The sequence below is a fragment of the Podarcis erhardii genome (assembly GCF_964252035.2).
Source record: "Podarcis erhardii genome assembly, chromosome: 8".
Taxonomy (NCBI): Eukaryota; Metazoa; Chordata; class Lepidosauria; order Squamata; family Lacertidae; genus Podarcis; species Podarcis erhardii.
Window position 1 is genome coordinate 49,544,751 of NC_138499.1, and position 15,853 is coordinate 49,560,603.

The following is a 15,853-nucleotide window of genomic DNA, read 5'->3' on the forward strand; positions in this document are numbered from 1 at the left end:
CTGTCTTAAGCTGTCCTGCTTTGATTCTGGATCTATCCAAATATTTAGCATACCCCTAGCTCAAACACAACATACTTGCTTTGATTGACATCTCTTTTCCAGAAATAGAAGTGACTGTATTATAGTGGCTAAGAGATGGCAACTTTAACCAAGTTGTATCATTAACACTTCACCTCTTGGAGAATCTACTTTGGAGAAGAGCTCCAAAACAATGATAATAAGGCTTCAGGCAGCTGTGCAGTCCCCAAACTAGGCTACAGGACACAGAGAAACTCCTGACCCGTAGCAACAAACAAACTTTGCAATATCTGGACCTGTCTGGCCAAGTTTGAGGAAGCATAGAAGTAGATCCTTGCTGGATCAGAAAACATTTTCTTTTATGTTACAACTTTTATGTTACAAGTTGGCAACTGGCCAACCAGATCTCTGCTGTTTTGCCCTCATCCCCAACAACTGATATTCAGATTAATCCTGTATCTCAATATTCAGTTTCTATTTAGCTAACACAATTAATACTGGTGGATATACTCCTGAGACTGAGTTAAAGATTATGCAACTAACATTTATATCTAATGTCCTCATTCCAGCTAAATGTACCTCCCCTCCAAAAAAAACACCCCACACACAATCTGGTATATTTCAGCAATAACAAAAGTAAGAAGTAAATTAAAAAGATGGTTTGTCTCAGCAAAATTCATTCCAAACATATGAATCTTTGTAATGGACAGTGTGGCACATACTAAGTGACAAAGGTATCAATTGAAAACCAAGTAAATTAATTTAGCAAATGGATAAATGAATTAATTCGCTGCATTCTGTGTGAAGAATCTGTATTGTCATATAGAGATGGTTGAGTGCATTCTTTGCCAATTCCCGTATGAATTGTACTGATCTGTACTTTTTGGAATCATGTGCAAATCAAAGCTTAGCTATTTAACATATGTTGCACCATTCTGAATTCTGCAGCACATTTTTATTTTATTTTATTTACAAGTTAGTTACAAGTTAGTTTCCTTGCAGTTTAGTATCAACTCTTAGTTCCCCCTCCCACATGTATTTAACTGCTTCTCTACTTTCCAACATCATTAGTTATTCACAGTTCTTATAATGATGTTATCAGCTGTGGCCTTTCTGAAGCACACTGAAACCATATTTTCCTTCTCTAGGATATGAGACATCAGTTACGGGACATGTACTTATTTCGTAAAATACTTTACAAGTTTTTTATAATCTCACGATCAGCATACTGGGTACTCTGCACGCAAGATAGGTTGCATTGGAACACTGGGCGGGACTTGATAAGAATTACTAATGATCAGGAAGTGGGGTTGGGATAAGTCTGCATTACTTGTCATGAAACAGGACTAAGTATTGAAAATAGTATGAAATGATTATTTCCCTGGTGAACCCTTTTGTGTGAATGGACTTCCCCAAACTTCTTCACTTTGTGTTATAGCCATTAGGTTGAAAGTTTCTTATATTTTCCAGGTCCAGTTCCCTCAACCGCAGCTTTCTTTTGCTTCCAACTTGAAGCTAAAGTCACAGTGAGAAGCAAAATATGGAAGAGCTCTGAATTTCAAAAATCAAAATGTGTTTTTACTCTGGTTTAAAAAAAGGTTGATTATAATTCTGTATATGTTCTCTATTTTGTGAAGGCAGAATAAATTAGAAATTGCTGTCACTGAAGGGATAGATAGAATTTAATTTCCCCCCTGTTCCAAGCATCACATTTATGTCAGAGAAGGTAGCTAATGTTCCAATCTGCAGAAGAAGGTCGTGGCCTTGTGAGAATAATAATGCTTCCATCCTAGCCCTCAAGGATCTGTGCCCCACCCCTCTGTAAGCTGCATGACTGAAGAATAACAAGGCAAGAAGCTGTGTAGGTACAGCAACCCAAAATTAATGAAGTATCCCAGGACACTGGAATGACAGAAGAGCTGCCTTTTTGCCCCTTAAAGGCACCAGAAAGCATAGCAGGGAAGAGAAGACTGGAATGCAAGCACCATTCTTGAATGGAAAAAACCCCCCTGAAGTTTCATGTTGCTCATCAACACGCCCTGTCAATATATTGCAGAAAAACAAATGTATTATGCTAATAATATATGCAAACTAAGATTCACTAGCAGCCTCCAGAGAGGCTCCAGTTGATGAAATGTGTGCATCCTTTGAAATCAACTGGTTTCAGGTACTTGCAGAAACACTCATCAAATTATATCTCTGCATACGTGGGGGTTGTGAATTCTCAAGTATCAAAGGGTTTTGCTAGAAGACTGTAGTGGTATCTGGTTTGCTCTATTTGCAGAGCATCTGGGGTTACTGCACTGAACTATCGAACCTGATGGTACAAGTAAAATTATAGAATTCCTTCAGTTTGTTTCTGACAGCTCATCTATGTAGAGATAATTGTTTTCCTAACTTTAGCTTCCTTGATAATTCAAGAAAAAAATAGGCAAATATGATTTTGACAGTATTAGATTTGTCATGCAAGAAACAGCCATTATTACTTTAAAGCTTGCTCACAATTTTGTGACAACTGGGTTCCGTAAGTAGAGGGCTCATTGTATTTTAGTAAATGATCTGTCAAATCCCCAAAAGGTGTTTAGTCTTTTATTCAGATGGCTAAGTAATATTAAAACATACCATCTTGTTTGCTGATAATATGATGGAACAGCTGAAGACAAGCTTTAAGAAAGTTCAGTTATTAATATTTATGGCTGTATGAATGCTCATCCAAGAAAATGCAGACTAATAATTGGGTGTAACTGCAAGAGGTTTTAAAAACTTATGCTGAGCCACAGCATTTTTTAAGCAAGCTGTTTGGACTCCCCCCAATGAATAAATGAAGTGATTCAATTATTTAAAAGTTTACTCAAAAGCTAGTATACATAGTGATGGTTAAGAGAATGAGCTGAGAGCCATGGAGTCCCCAGTTTCACCTCATCTCACCCATGAATTTAGTTTTGCTCTTCTCCATCATCCCATTCTGCCGCACTGCCCCAAGTTCTCAGTAGTTGCTTGTTATTTTCATCTCTGACCTTGTTCCGCTCTCCTGCCCCTCCTCAGTTCATGCAGTTGGCTGGCTTATCACACCAGTAGTATCCCAGGAGATTGGAGCTGTTGCTTATGCTTTCAGATGCTTTAGCGGGTAGTGTGTGTACATCACTGGATATATCAGATGTGTTTTCTTTACAGTGCTTGGAAATTTCTGTTTAAAAAGGAGGTAGTTCGATTCAAGTTTATCAAATGAACTTTTTAATTTATAAAAAATCAACTTTGGCATTTCCCCCTAGCATTCAGAATGTGGGGAGTCCAAAATAAGTTATACGTTGCACACAAGTTATCAGATGTTTGACAGAATGTCAACTGTTGAAACTTTCCCATAATTGTATTTCCATACTAGAAAAGGCTTGGCTTGTTTAATTTGTGCCAGACACACAGCTGTTAAAGGCACAAGGCATCATTTGTTTTGTTTCTGTTCCTTTACTTCTTGCTGCAAGTTGCTCCTGTTAGAAGAGAGAAAATCTTTTCAGAAGCAAAGATTTTTAAAACTTTCATGTTTATTCCTTCTGATCGCTTAGCCATAGTTTTAAGGGCCAAGCATCCTTCGCAGCAGCAGCACCATTGCCTTTATGTTTACATTCTAGCTTCCTTTCTAGATGCACAGTTGACTACTTCATTCTGAGCACTGATTGTTCTGGATCTTATATGTTACTACTAGCTTGCTATGACTGGCTGTAAAGCTGTTCTGAATGCCACCTTCCATTATGTAGTAATCTTGGACTCCCACTGACTTCAGTGGTGAAACACAACTTTTATATGTGGAGCATTACACCAGTATTTGGAGTGGAACTGATCTTTCATTGAATATAGGATTTTAATCATATTCCTTGGCATAAATCAGTTATGATAGTGTATCTCTGCATCCTGCTGATGTAACGAGTTTATTTGGAGTCCTCTCCTCATCCAGTGAATGTAATTCAATGATGGGGCTGTGCCTACAAACTTTTTGCAATAGTCTTAACTAAATGCAACCAGTACCGCTGTAGAGAGAGTTTTGCCCCTCTTCTCCTGTTAACCCTTGTCTATAACGAGGATGTTATGCAAGGCATTTTAGTTGTAGCATAATAATTTAAAGTATAATTACCATTTTTTCTTTTGTTCGATGCATTCCTTTGTGTGGCATTACAAAAGTGTAGATGTTCTCAAAGGCACTGAAAAATCTCATTGTTGCTTGTAAGATATCTAAGTGAAAGCATCTTGATGTAATCTTATTGGAGACATACACAAAGCAATTCATTAGTGTGAAGTATTATACTACATTTAACAGCTTTGATCAGAAGTCTTTGAATGTTGCATAATGGGTGTAAAGTTGGGGCTAGCATAGTTGAAATTTAACTGCAAGCTTATTTTAATATGTCCTTGGCCACAATTCACATTTAATATAAATTGCAAAGGCATTATCCAACCACTACTGATTCACTGGACTTCTGTAGATGCTGGGGAAATGGTATCACTGCCTGTAGTCTGGTGACCACCTGAAAGCTGCCATCACTGGGTTGGCATGGAGAGACTTTCTGCACAGTTTCTAACATGGGGAACACTTCCATGTGTTTATGTTAAAACATATTTAAAGCAGCTTTCATATTGTTAAATCCACCATAAGGAGCTCTACCATGCAAAGGAGATTTGGGGCAGTTTCCTCATGGGGCTTCTAATTTTTCAGTTGGCTCTTATTAGTTAAAATATGCATATCTCACCCTTCTAGTGTAAAACTCAGGGGAGTCTTTAACACATATAACATTAACTGCAAAACAAAAACAAAAAACCCTGGGTCAGCAGTTGAAGATGCATAAAAACATTGCCGCCTTCAAAAAATAAAAGCTGTCTGGTATTAAAAGTTTTTCAATAATGTGTGAAAAATAGTGAGGGAAGGGGTCAGCCACACTTCATAGGGAAAGCTGTTTCATAATCTGAGCCCTTAAATCAAGCTGTTGATTAAAATGCTAGAAAACTATTTTTAGGTTTTGCTACCCCACCCCACTGCTTTTACTGGTAGACCTTGAAAACCCATTTCTGCATGCATTACTAACATAGTCTCAAAGTGAATGCAATAAAATTTAATATGGCCATCATAATGTGGATTGAACACATGATTATTGCCTGTAGTTTGCATGAAAAGGCAATAGAATATGTGGTGGCTGTGAGTGATAGCGGGGATTTAGATACCAACACATCCCAAGCCTTGCAGCCTGTCTGGAGAGCGGGGAAGAACTTGCCATTGGGATGCTGACTTGACTTCAGCACGTTTACACTATTGCTGGTGAATAAATAATAAATCATTATCAATAGTTATTTGATGTATTGTTGCTTCTTCTCAAAATCTTAGAAGTATTTTGTGTGTGTGTGTGTGTGCGTGTGCGCGTGCGTGGACATGCTAAATTGAGGAGGAGGAGAGAAGCTGTTGCTTCCATGAGGTTATTTTATTTTTAAAAGAATGCTGTCCATATTTACATCTGTATGTCCCAAGCTGTGCCAATGGAAGGAGTTATTTTATTTTATATTATTTATAGAGAGAACTAAAAAACAAACTACCAAATTTTTTAGTCTGTACATTTGCTGGGAGTGGGCGAGTGCTGGTCTAAGTATTATTGAAACTAAAATGCAGCATATGTCTAATATTAATTACATTTTTTAAAAAAATGAAGGTATTTTTTCAAATGTATAGTCACATATGGTGTGATCAACATGGCACATTTTTAGGTATGAATTATTTAACTTTCTGCAGGGAGACTCTAACTTTCAAAGTGCACAAGTTACACATTTGAATTAAAAATAGTTTAATTTTTTTTATTGCCATAGGGTAGCATTAGACTATACTCAAAGTACACCTATTGAAAGGAAAATTGTTTGTTTGTTTGTTTGTTTGTTTGTTTGTTTGTTTGTTTGTTTGTTTGTTTGTTTATACATACCCTGCCCACCTGGCTGGGTTTCCCCAGCCACTCTGGGCGGCTTCCAACCGAATATTAAAAACAATACAGCGTCAGACATTAAAAACTTCCCTAAACAGGGCCACCTTCAGTTGTCTTTTAAAAGTAAAATAGTTGTTTATTGCCTTGATATCTGCTGGGAGGGCGTTCCACAGGGCAGGTGCCACTACCGAGAAGGCCCTCAAACTTAGTCATGTTCATTACTTTAAGTGGGTTCACTTAGAGCAAAACTAAGCTGAACACTACCCATAGTTGTTTTCTGCACATTTTATGTGCTGGTTAATAATAGTGTACATAAGAAACAGCTTTCCGATAGTTGTACAGTTTTTAATGTACCACTTCTACAAGTAGGCAGATTGACATTTATGATAATGATTATATATACTCTTCTCCTTGTTTTTTGAGCTTGGGGCTCATCCAGATTTCCGCTTGTCCCACCACTTTACCCTGGGAAACCCAATCTTTACCGCTGAATTGGAGCAAACATCAACTGAGCCCCAGATTGTGGGTGATGTCACGTTGCTTGAAAGCTGCTCGGTTTGCGCCCACCACTGCCTGCTGCCTTGCCTCTGTTGACTCTGGCACTACGGCAGCAACTAGGCTGAACTCTTGTGGAGATTGTGCCCATGTTGTTCTGTGCGACGTCACACTCATAACTCATTGGGTCGCCCGGCTGAACACCCACAGTGTGCACCCAAACGCACACGCACGCACACATCGAGATGGCACTTCCAACCACCCCACTCTTTGCTTTTGGAAGTCTTATTTATAAGAAGCTTCTGTAGGTGAGGAACACCAGGGGAGAAGTGTTTTTAGAACCAAGGTGAAGCTGTCAAGCTGTTATTTTTGTTGTTGGATGTCATTCACGTAATCTTGCTTATAGTACTGAAATTTTGTTTTTGTATGTTTTTATATTTGCTGTTGTGCTGTTGTTTTATTATGTTGTTATGAAATTGTTTTTGTAGTGTTTGATTTTGAAATAGACTCCTGTTTTCTTTGTTATAAGCCGCTTTAAGCACATTTTTTGTGTATGGAAAAGTGGCATACAAATAAAATTACGAATGAAATGAAATTATGAACAAGCTGGTAAGGAACAAAGCAAGCAAATCAGAAGACAATAGAAAATGAAGCTGCAAAAGTACAGGCAAACATTGGCTGTTTAGAGTCTTCAGCATATGAGTTGTTGATGAAGTATCAGTATCTTTCTAGCTTCATTTTAAGATCTTGCATTGTTCTGGCAGTATTTCATGGAATCTGCATATCAAAGTGAATTATATTAAATAATACACATATTAATAATATTTAAAGGTTCTGTGCTACCCACAATATATATTTAAATTACACAGACATGTAATAATTCTCTGGAGTTCATATTATTGGGCATGTTATTCAAATAAGTTTTATAAATTCCTTCCAGGATATATCCAGTGATATGTATATTTCTTTCCCTGAGGTTGTTTGATACCCAGTCGTGCCTTGATGTTCTTGCATTGCAGAACAAATAGTTATTATTTATTTTCCTGTAATTCTGTCTTTAAATGAAAGAGCCATGAGGGTGTATATCTTTCTTGCTGAGTTGTTATAGATGTACTTGCACTAATGGAAAATTGCTAATGTATTACAGTATTGTACATTAATATGAAACACTTACTGCTTGTTTTCTTTTTTATATATAAAAAATAGTTTCATCTTTCATAAATATGTCTAGATAAAATAAATGGAGGTAATTTCTGGTTAGAAAAACATTTGTTGGCTGTAGTGTCTGAATAAAGCAAGATGCAAGTATTCCTCCTCCCGCTTCCGTTTCCATATGAGTATATGGATCACCAATAAGGATTTGACTCACCAATAAGGATGGAGCAACTGACTGGTTTAGTGTTTTTAAGTATGTTGGCATTGGTAACTTTTGGTTTTATATGACTTCCAAGATCCTTTGTAATTGTTGCCAACAAAGACTTCATGGAACTGTGGATTTCACTGGGCTTGTAAAAGAGTTTCACTTCCTTTATACCAGTGCTCTCATTAGTGTGCTGTAAGCGTCTGTAGCACTGTGTCTGTGTGTGTTTGTGTGTGAGGGATGGAGGGTGGGACTCAAGGTACAGTGATCTCAAGTGCTTTACTGCTGATTTCTGGCTGTTTGCTGTTCCAAACCGATAAAACAATTATTTTTCTGATGGTTGAGGCCCATTTCAAATGTGTAGGCAAAAATAAGCCCTGTAAAAATAATAAATAACCTTCGTTTTCAATCTCAAATTATCTATTGATGTATTTTCTAAATAAATAAATGGCCATCCTATCCAGAAGATTTCCACAGTTGTCTCTTCTTGTAGTCAAATAACTTTTACTCAGAGTAGACCCACTAAAGTTAATAGACCTAAGTTAGTCATGGCCATTAATTTTAATGGGTCTACTATGGTTAAAAGTTGACTACAATCCCACGGTTACAATTTCTGCTAAGGTCAACATGGCAGTAAATACGGAAAACTCACAAATATTAGCCTAGACAAAATAAAAGTAAGGCTAAATAAAATGTGACAGATACCCGTGGAAGTGTCACCCCATAAAGAATCTCCAGTAAAGGTACGCTTAATCCTTTCTTGAGAAAAATAAAGTATCTCACTCAATTTACTAGATTACTCTTGCTGAGAATTGTGATCATTATTATTGTTATTGTGATTATTATTGTGATGATGATGATGATTAAAGTTTGAGTTTGCTTGCTAGCAGCTGCACAAATAATGAATACTTAAACAGTATTAACTTTTAAACAATGTTAAAAACACACAACAGAAAGATGGGGACCCTTGAGAAGGCTATCAGAATTTGAAATATGCATGATTGCGCAAAGTGAAAAAAAGAAACTCCTCCTCTAGAATTTAAGTATTCCAAGCAAAGTTGGCTAGCCTTGTCTCTGAAGGAAACAATCAAATACAAGAAGTACTAAGGCTTATTTATCCAGAGAAATTGAGTATAACAAAAGTGCAACAGATCAGTCTATTTATCACCTGAACAGAGATAAATGGAAAGCTGTAAACAATGATAATGAGTAGTGAAAAGATTAATCTTTTAATTTTCTCTCTTCCCTCTATGAGCTTCTCTACTCAGCATTCCTTCTAATTTTGAGAAGCTGACCACATAGTCCACAAATCAGTTAAGATACAATGCTGAGATTCAAGCAAGCTGATTCCCTTGGAAATTAATGAGAATAATAGACTATCTTAAAAGCTAAGCACTGTGGCTTAGCAGGTGTATAAATCAGAATATTTGCTTCTAAATAAAGGAAGATGTGCCAGGAGGTATGATATTAATTTAAAAGCTAGTAGTCCATAAAAGGGACGCGGGTGGTGCTGTGGGTTAAACCCCAGAGCCTAGGACTTGCCGATCAGACGGTCGGCAGTTCGAATTCCTGCGACGGAGTGAGCTCCCATTGCTCGGTCCCTGCTCCTGCCAACCTAGCAGTTCGAAAGCACGTCAAAGTGCAAGTGGATAAATAGGTGCCGCTCCGGCGGGAAAATAAACGGCGTTTCTGTGCGCTGCTCTGGTTCGCCAGAAGCGGCTTAGTCATGCTGGCCACTACCTTTACCTAGTCCATAAGCTCCAACATTCTCCCAATAAAAATCAGGACCCGGGCCTTGCACTTCCTTCCCAAAGCCCAGTAAGCTTCTGCTTGGCTTAGGTAAGGAGGCGTGATGCTCAGACAGGGTGTGAAAGCCCTTCTACCTCTTTCCCAAAGCCCTGTAAGTGCTTGCTGGCTTTGGGAAGGAGGCAGAAGGGCTCCAGGATCCTGTCAGAGCCTCACACCTTCTTCCCAAAGGCTAGAAAATTCTCCTTTACAATGCTTCTGCCGCTACAGGAGCTGCTTCTACAGCCCCCATCCACAGGCGCCGTGAAATTGGGGCAGCCCAGGATGAAGGCAGAGTCTGGGGCACCTTCAAAGAAAACATGCTTGTTCCACTTAAATTGGGCACTTAGAATGTATGGTAGTCCCGTCCTTTTACCTTGACACTTTCACAATACAGTGGTACCTTGGTTCTCAAATTTAATCAGATCCAGGAGTCTGTTCGACTCCAGGAATGGTTCAAAAACCAAGGTGCGGCTTCTGGAAGCCACAATCAGAAGCCGCGGAAGCTGTGTCGGACGTTCAGCTTCCAAAGAATGTTTGCAAACCGGAACACTTCTGGGTTTGCGACATTCAGTAGCCAATTTGTTCGACAACTAAGCCATTCGACTACCAAGGTACCACTGTATCTTTTAAATTTAAAGAGTATGAAACGGCACAGTATTTGAAGAGCGGAATTGTGTAGTGCTGTATCGTTATAATACAGCTATATTAGTTATTTTTACAATTTTACAGTATTGGCAGCTGTAATATGTATGCTATTCTTTACTGAAAAAATATTATTATAATATCTCTCTGTCATACAAAACTGTTCCCACACTGACATCTCTCAGAATGTATTAGCTCTACTTCCTGTATCAGAGCCTGGTTAAGGAAGAAGGGATTTAAGGGGATGGACTGCAGGAGTGAGACCTTTCTCTGTATTGGTGTTTAGCGGTTTTCACCCATGTGACCACTCTCACGTCTAGCTTTAGATGTAAGTAGGACAGTTGTGCATTTACAATACAAGTCTAGCACCATCACATAGTTTGTGTCTTTAATGACATACTGACCTTAATTATGGACATCTGTTATTGGGCATCAACTAGGTTTCAGTGATAATGACTATTATGTATCATGCTTTAGGTCACATACATCTTGTATTGTCATTGTTCATTCTATAAGGACTTCAGTGTTGTCTAATTCATTATGAGGAGAAGGAACCTGTCACCTGAGTGACATCAATTTCCCGTTTTCTCTATCCCTTTTAACATGCTACTCATATTCTCAGCAATCATGGATACAACAGGAAGCAAGACTGCACCTACAGTGTTCCATTTCCCACTGGCCTTGCCCCATTGCTATTCACACGTTAAGCACCAAGTCTGCAAATGGGTGTCTCTTTGTAAGCAGCTTAAGCAGATGTTTATTTGCAGATGTCCATGTGGGGTACATAAACAGTAGTGGGATAGGACTAGTTGAGGGCACCATTTTCAGTGCCAGCAGCACAGCCATGCATGCTCCCCGAAGTATCTTATGATACCCTACGTGTGAGTGATGCATGGAAAGAGTGCTTGAATTCTGTATGCATCTCTGTATGCATCTCTGTATTAAATAACTTTTTGAAGATGAAAAACTTTTTAAAATGACTTTTTAAAGCAGGGCAGAGTGTGTAAATGAACTAAGGGTTTCTTCAAAACTTCTTTTTGTAAAAGATCTGAAAAACAATAGTTAGAGATGAGATGAAACATCACCACAGGTATAAATTTCTGCCTAGCAGCTGTGAGTCAGTCATGGCAATTATAGAATCATGGATATGGAAGAAGCCAAAAGGCCTTCAAATTGAAGCCATACACACCACAGCCATGCTGCACAATCTAGACCATTTTGTATCATAGTCTGAACCCAGGTGCATTGTCAAAGATGACTGCAGAGTAAACAGCAGTGCGTCTTGATAATGTATTTTGTCCCCTCGATTGAAAGCTTGGATTTGTACTGTAGATTATTGTGGGCAGTCAGTTTCTTTCCTCTGATGTTTTATTGTGTTTTGATAGTGTCTGTTTTAATATTGTGTTAATGTTTGGAATTTTTATGTATACCAGTGTGGAATCCATATTTGTGTGAAGGTATGATTTACAAAATTTTAAAATAATAATAAAATTATGGGGACAAGGAAGAGAGTTCTGCAGAGGTTGTGGAACCTTGCACTGAGCCCAAACTCTACAAGGTAGTGATTGGTCCCTGGCAAGAGGGACATCAAATTCTTCTGGATACAGATCACCACCATAATGTTCTCTGGCATCAAGAAGAATTTTCCATAAGGTTCTTCTTTGGATCACCCTTCCTTCTGGTTCCAAATAAAGTAACTAGCTGAAAACAGACTATTTGAATTCAAGCAATAATTAACAAACATATAAAACACAGACACCTCAATAACAAGAAGGATCCTTTCCCTATTCCAAGACACAGATTCCATTGTAAGCAGCAGACTAGGATGTTGAAATGTGCAGTCATCTCATAAGGTTGTTGTAACTCTCAGACACATAACAGGTATGGTAGTATTTCTCTGCAGAAAACAAAGGGTTGTACTCAACATAGCTTTAAGAAGAATGTTCTATTGGTGCAAGGATTTATCCTTGAGCAGCAGAGCATTCTGCTCCTTCCCTTTCCCATGTCCTCTAAATCTGTTCTGGCATTTCCCTCCACTCTCCAAGACAGATTTTTTTGGGAGGGAAGTGGTCTCATTGTGCTAGTGCAAATACGTAATGGAATACCACCCCAAGTATCTAATCATGATAATAGGACTTTTCTTTTAGATGCCGAACCACTAAGACCACTTTAGAGGGATTTTAAAGGGGTTAAACAAATGAATGGGGAGCTGTCTCCTTTCTACAGTCTTAGCATAGGGAAATTTTCCTACCTAACCAACTCTGAATTTACCAAATTAATGAGGGTTGTGTGAGGCAGTGAGGTCTTCTTCACTTTGACTCTGTGAACATGGTCCTTCTTTAGTTAGGAAAAAAAATTCCAGTTCCTTTTCTTCAAAGCAGCTCTTTTAAAAACCACAGATATCTCATAAAAGCACTTCCATCTCCTGCTTAGAGAAGAAAGTTTCTGAAGAGGTGGGCTATGTGACATACTAAGGAGTGCCTTCAAGGAAGTTCTTTGCTATTACCTGCCTCCTACTGGTCAGACAGAATTGCCTTCCAGTTTGGAGTGACACCTGAGAAACCGACTTTCATTAGCTCATTGCTAATGCATACCGGAGTAAATCCAGATGAAGAGTTGATTGGCAGAATGAAAAGGAGACTCTGCTATAAAATTGAATTGTGTCAGCAACTTGTTTTGGTTCCTATTTTTCCCATCCAAAAAGAAAGTACCGTATGTAAGAAGGAGGAATTGTTAACAGCTTTCTTCTCATCTGAAATTTAATTACTATGTATGAGCAAAATAATTCCATAGAAGTATTAAACAATATTAATATAAGGTTGCCTATCATTGACATTTTCCAGCCATTGCTTTTTCTGTTTCTGGGTATGATCTCTGAGAATTTTATTACTAAAATATATTGCAAAGTGACAGAAAATTAGCAAAAGATGAGGTGAAGCCGTACATTTAAAAGACTAATCCAGTATTCATTGTCTCTGATCTGTGTTAAAATTAATGATATTAGATAATCCACCAATTGAACAGATAATGAAGTGAAAGTAATAAGGACTTAATAAAACTGTTTTTCTTTCATTAAATTACCTTACTTTTTGAGCTTATTGAAGTTTATGTTTAGCGTTCTAACAAAACTCAGATGAAGAGCATTGGGGAGAGGGGTGGATGGAGATAACTCCACTATGTTTTTTCTGATTTTCACAGATATCTGAACTACTATTGCCGTTTAATCTTGTTTTATTAAAACTATTTCTATACTACTTAATGTAAAATAAGTCTAAGTAGTATACAGAAAACTAAAGCAACAACAGACAACTTAAACAGCCTTTTTTAAAAACAAAAAAGCTGTTACATATACAGCTGTTACATTAACACGAAATTCTACATGCATATTTCTGAATAAGGGCATTTATTAATGGTGGAGTGAAAATGGAAGAGAGGAATCCCACATTTCCCAAACTTACCAAAGTGTTTGTGGGAGAAGATAGCTTAGATAGTTTCCAGGAAACAGCTCAGTAGGGCCGCATGCCTTTAACATTGTTGTTAATGCTCACAGTGTACTAATGCTGGGAATCGTGGGAAATGTTCCCCATTGTCTCTAGATATTATAGTACGTTAAAGACACATGCACAGCAGCATCTGGAGACACTATGAACTCCTTTTCCATGGTTTCAGGCATCTGTGTGTCCTGCTGTGCAGATGTGGCAACATTCAGAGGAAAAAGGAAACCCTACTGAATGTCCTCCTTGTTGCCCCTCCACTTTGGTAAGTTAGGAAGGGTGGCATTTGCAATAAGCAGGCCTCTAGGTGCCGTCACTCCCAGGGAGGCCTAGATATCTCACCAGAACGGAACGGATCAGTTGTTTAAAAGGGTTAATTTCAGGTGCTTGGTGGAAGTCCTTATTTTATTTTATTTTCAGTTTGTTCTTAAATATGTATACCGCCCTTCATCCGTACATGTTAGGGCAGTTGACAACATAGAGATGCCATATAAAAACACAAAATGCGTAATAAAAACAAGAAGAAAGGGGGGACCCCAAACCAATAAGCCCCTTACCCTACTCCCTCCCACACATTTGAAAGGGGTATGTGATGTTAATCAGCCAAAGGCCTGAACAAAGACGAACGTTTTCACCTGTCGCCTCAAGGTATATAATGAAAGTCCCAGCCAAACCTTCCTGGGAAGATCATTCCACAAACAGGGAACCACTGCAGAAAAGGCCCATTCTTGTGTTGCCACCCTCTGGACCCTCTTGTTTGGGAAGCACACGAAGAATATCCAATATGAACTGGACATAGGGGTGATGGATTGGTTCTGCTCATCCATAATCTCTAGGGATAAATTGATTTTTAAAATGAGCACATACCCATTTTAATGTGTTTCACATAGCATTTCCACATAACCCTCTTACATGGAAAAATGATTTTAAGTATTTAATTTGAACTTGTACAGTGGTACCTTGGGTTACATACGCTTCAGGTTACACACGCTTCAGGTTACTAACTCCGCTAACCCAGAAATATTACCTCGGGTTAAGAACCTTGCTTCAGGATAAGAACAGAAATCGTGCAGCAGCAGAGCAGCAGCAGGAGGCCCCATTAGCTAAAGTGGTGCTTCAGGTTAAGAACAGTTTCAGCTTAAGAACGGACCTCCGGAACGAATTAAGTTCTTAACCCGAGGTACCACTGTACTTTAATATTTCAAAACATTTCCTGGAATAGCTACAGAGAGGAATCTGTGTAAAAGAAAACAATTAAATCAATTGGCACATCTCAGAGTAGGAATGCAGGGGGTGGGGTGTGAAGAACTTGCTATACATATAGCCTTGTATAATGGTGTTTTTAGAAATACGGGACTTATTTGCAGTTAACTACAGGAGGAAAATCAGACAAGATATTATTAAAGGTGGTGGACTAGTTACAGAGTGTACATTTTTTATGTTCTTCATTGCTTTTCAGTGCTGTAATTGATTTTTTTAGCTTTATTCCTTTTGGGATCAAGGGTGGAGGATAAAATGCTTCATAAACAGTTTGTGCTCAAAAAATATAGCATTTTTTACATGTTGCCTACAAAGTATTGCCAAATGTTCAAAGATAGCAGAACAACTGATTCTAAATTTTCTCCATGTGAACGTGGTTGTAGGGATCAGCTCCAGTGGCATTAATCCCCCGTTTTGTGTGGATGCAGCGGATGCATGTATACCTTGTACACTACATTCCTGCTAGCAGAGATCATTGCACCCTGCATTATGAGTGCTACTTGCTGAGTGCAAGGATTTGTGGATTGGGTGGGGTGTATTTTGTGTATTTCCTCATCTGTAGAGTATGCTAACTGTTATGTACTGAGTTGAATAGGATCCAAAAGGCAGCAGTCTGATTGGTCCTAGAACAATAGGATTCAGAATGCAGCAGTCTGATTGGTCCTAGAACAATGCAGCAGTATGATTGGTTAGCAGGAAACACCCAATCATGCTCCAGATTGAAGTGAATCCACAACCTGATTGGCCTACAGTAGAATCCTGGAATTAGCCAATCATGTGCAGCCCATTGTGTAAATAATGTATATAAAGCAGATACTTTGAGGGGACATTCATTCATTCCTCCT

The 15,853-nt window shown here is 38.4% G+C and overlaps 1 protein-coding gene and 2 long non-coding RNA genes across 13 annotated transcripts in view; 1 reads left to right on the forward strand and 2 right to left on the reverse strand.

Moving 5' to 3' along the window:
* The window catches only part of LOC309348554, a 507,755-nt gene that overhangs the window by 143,753 nt on the left and 348,149 nt on the right, over positions 1-15,853 (reverse strand). The gene's annotated exons all lie outside the window — the stretch shown is intronic.
* The window catches only part of PTPRM (protein tyrosine phosphatase receptor type M), a 413,445-nt gene that overhangs the window by 122,724 nt on the left and 274,868 nt on the right, over positions 1-15,853 (forward strand). The window lies entirely within an intron of this gene.
* LOC309348552 lies at positions 2,849-14,150 on the reverse strand. Its single transcript, XR_014159472.1, has 3 exons — positions 13,713-14,150; positions 4,145-4,267; positions 2,849-3,205 (listed from the first exon to the last, which is right to left on the reverse strand). It is a non-coding gene; the product is annotated as an uncharacterized lncRNA (long non-coding RNA).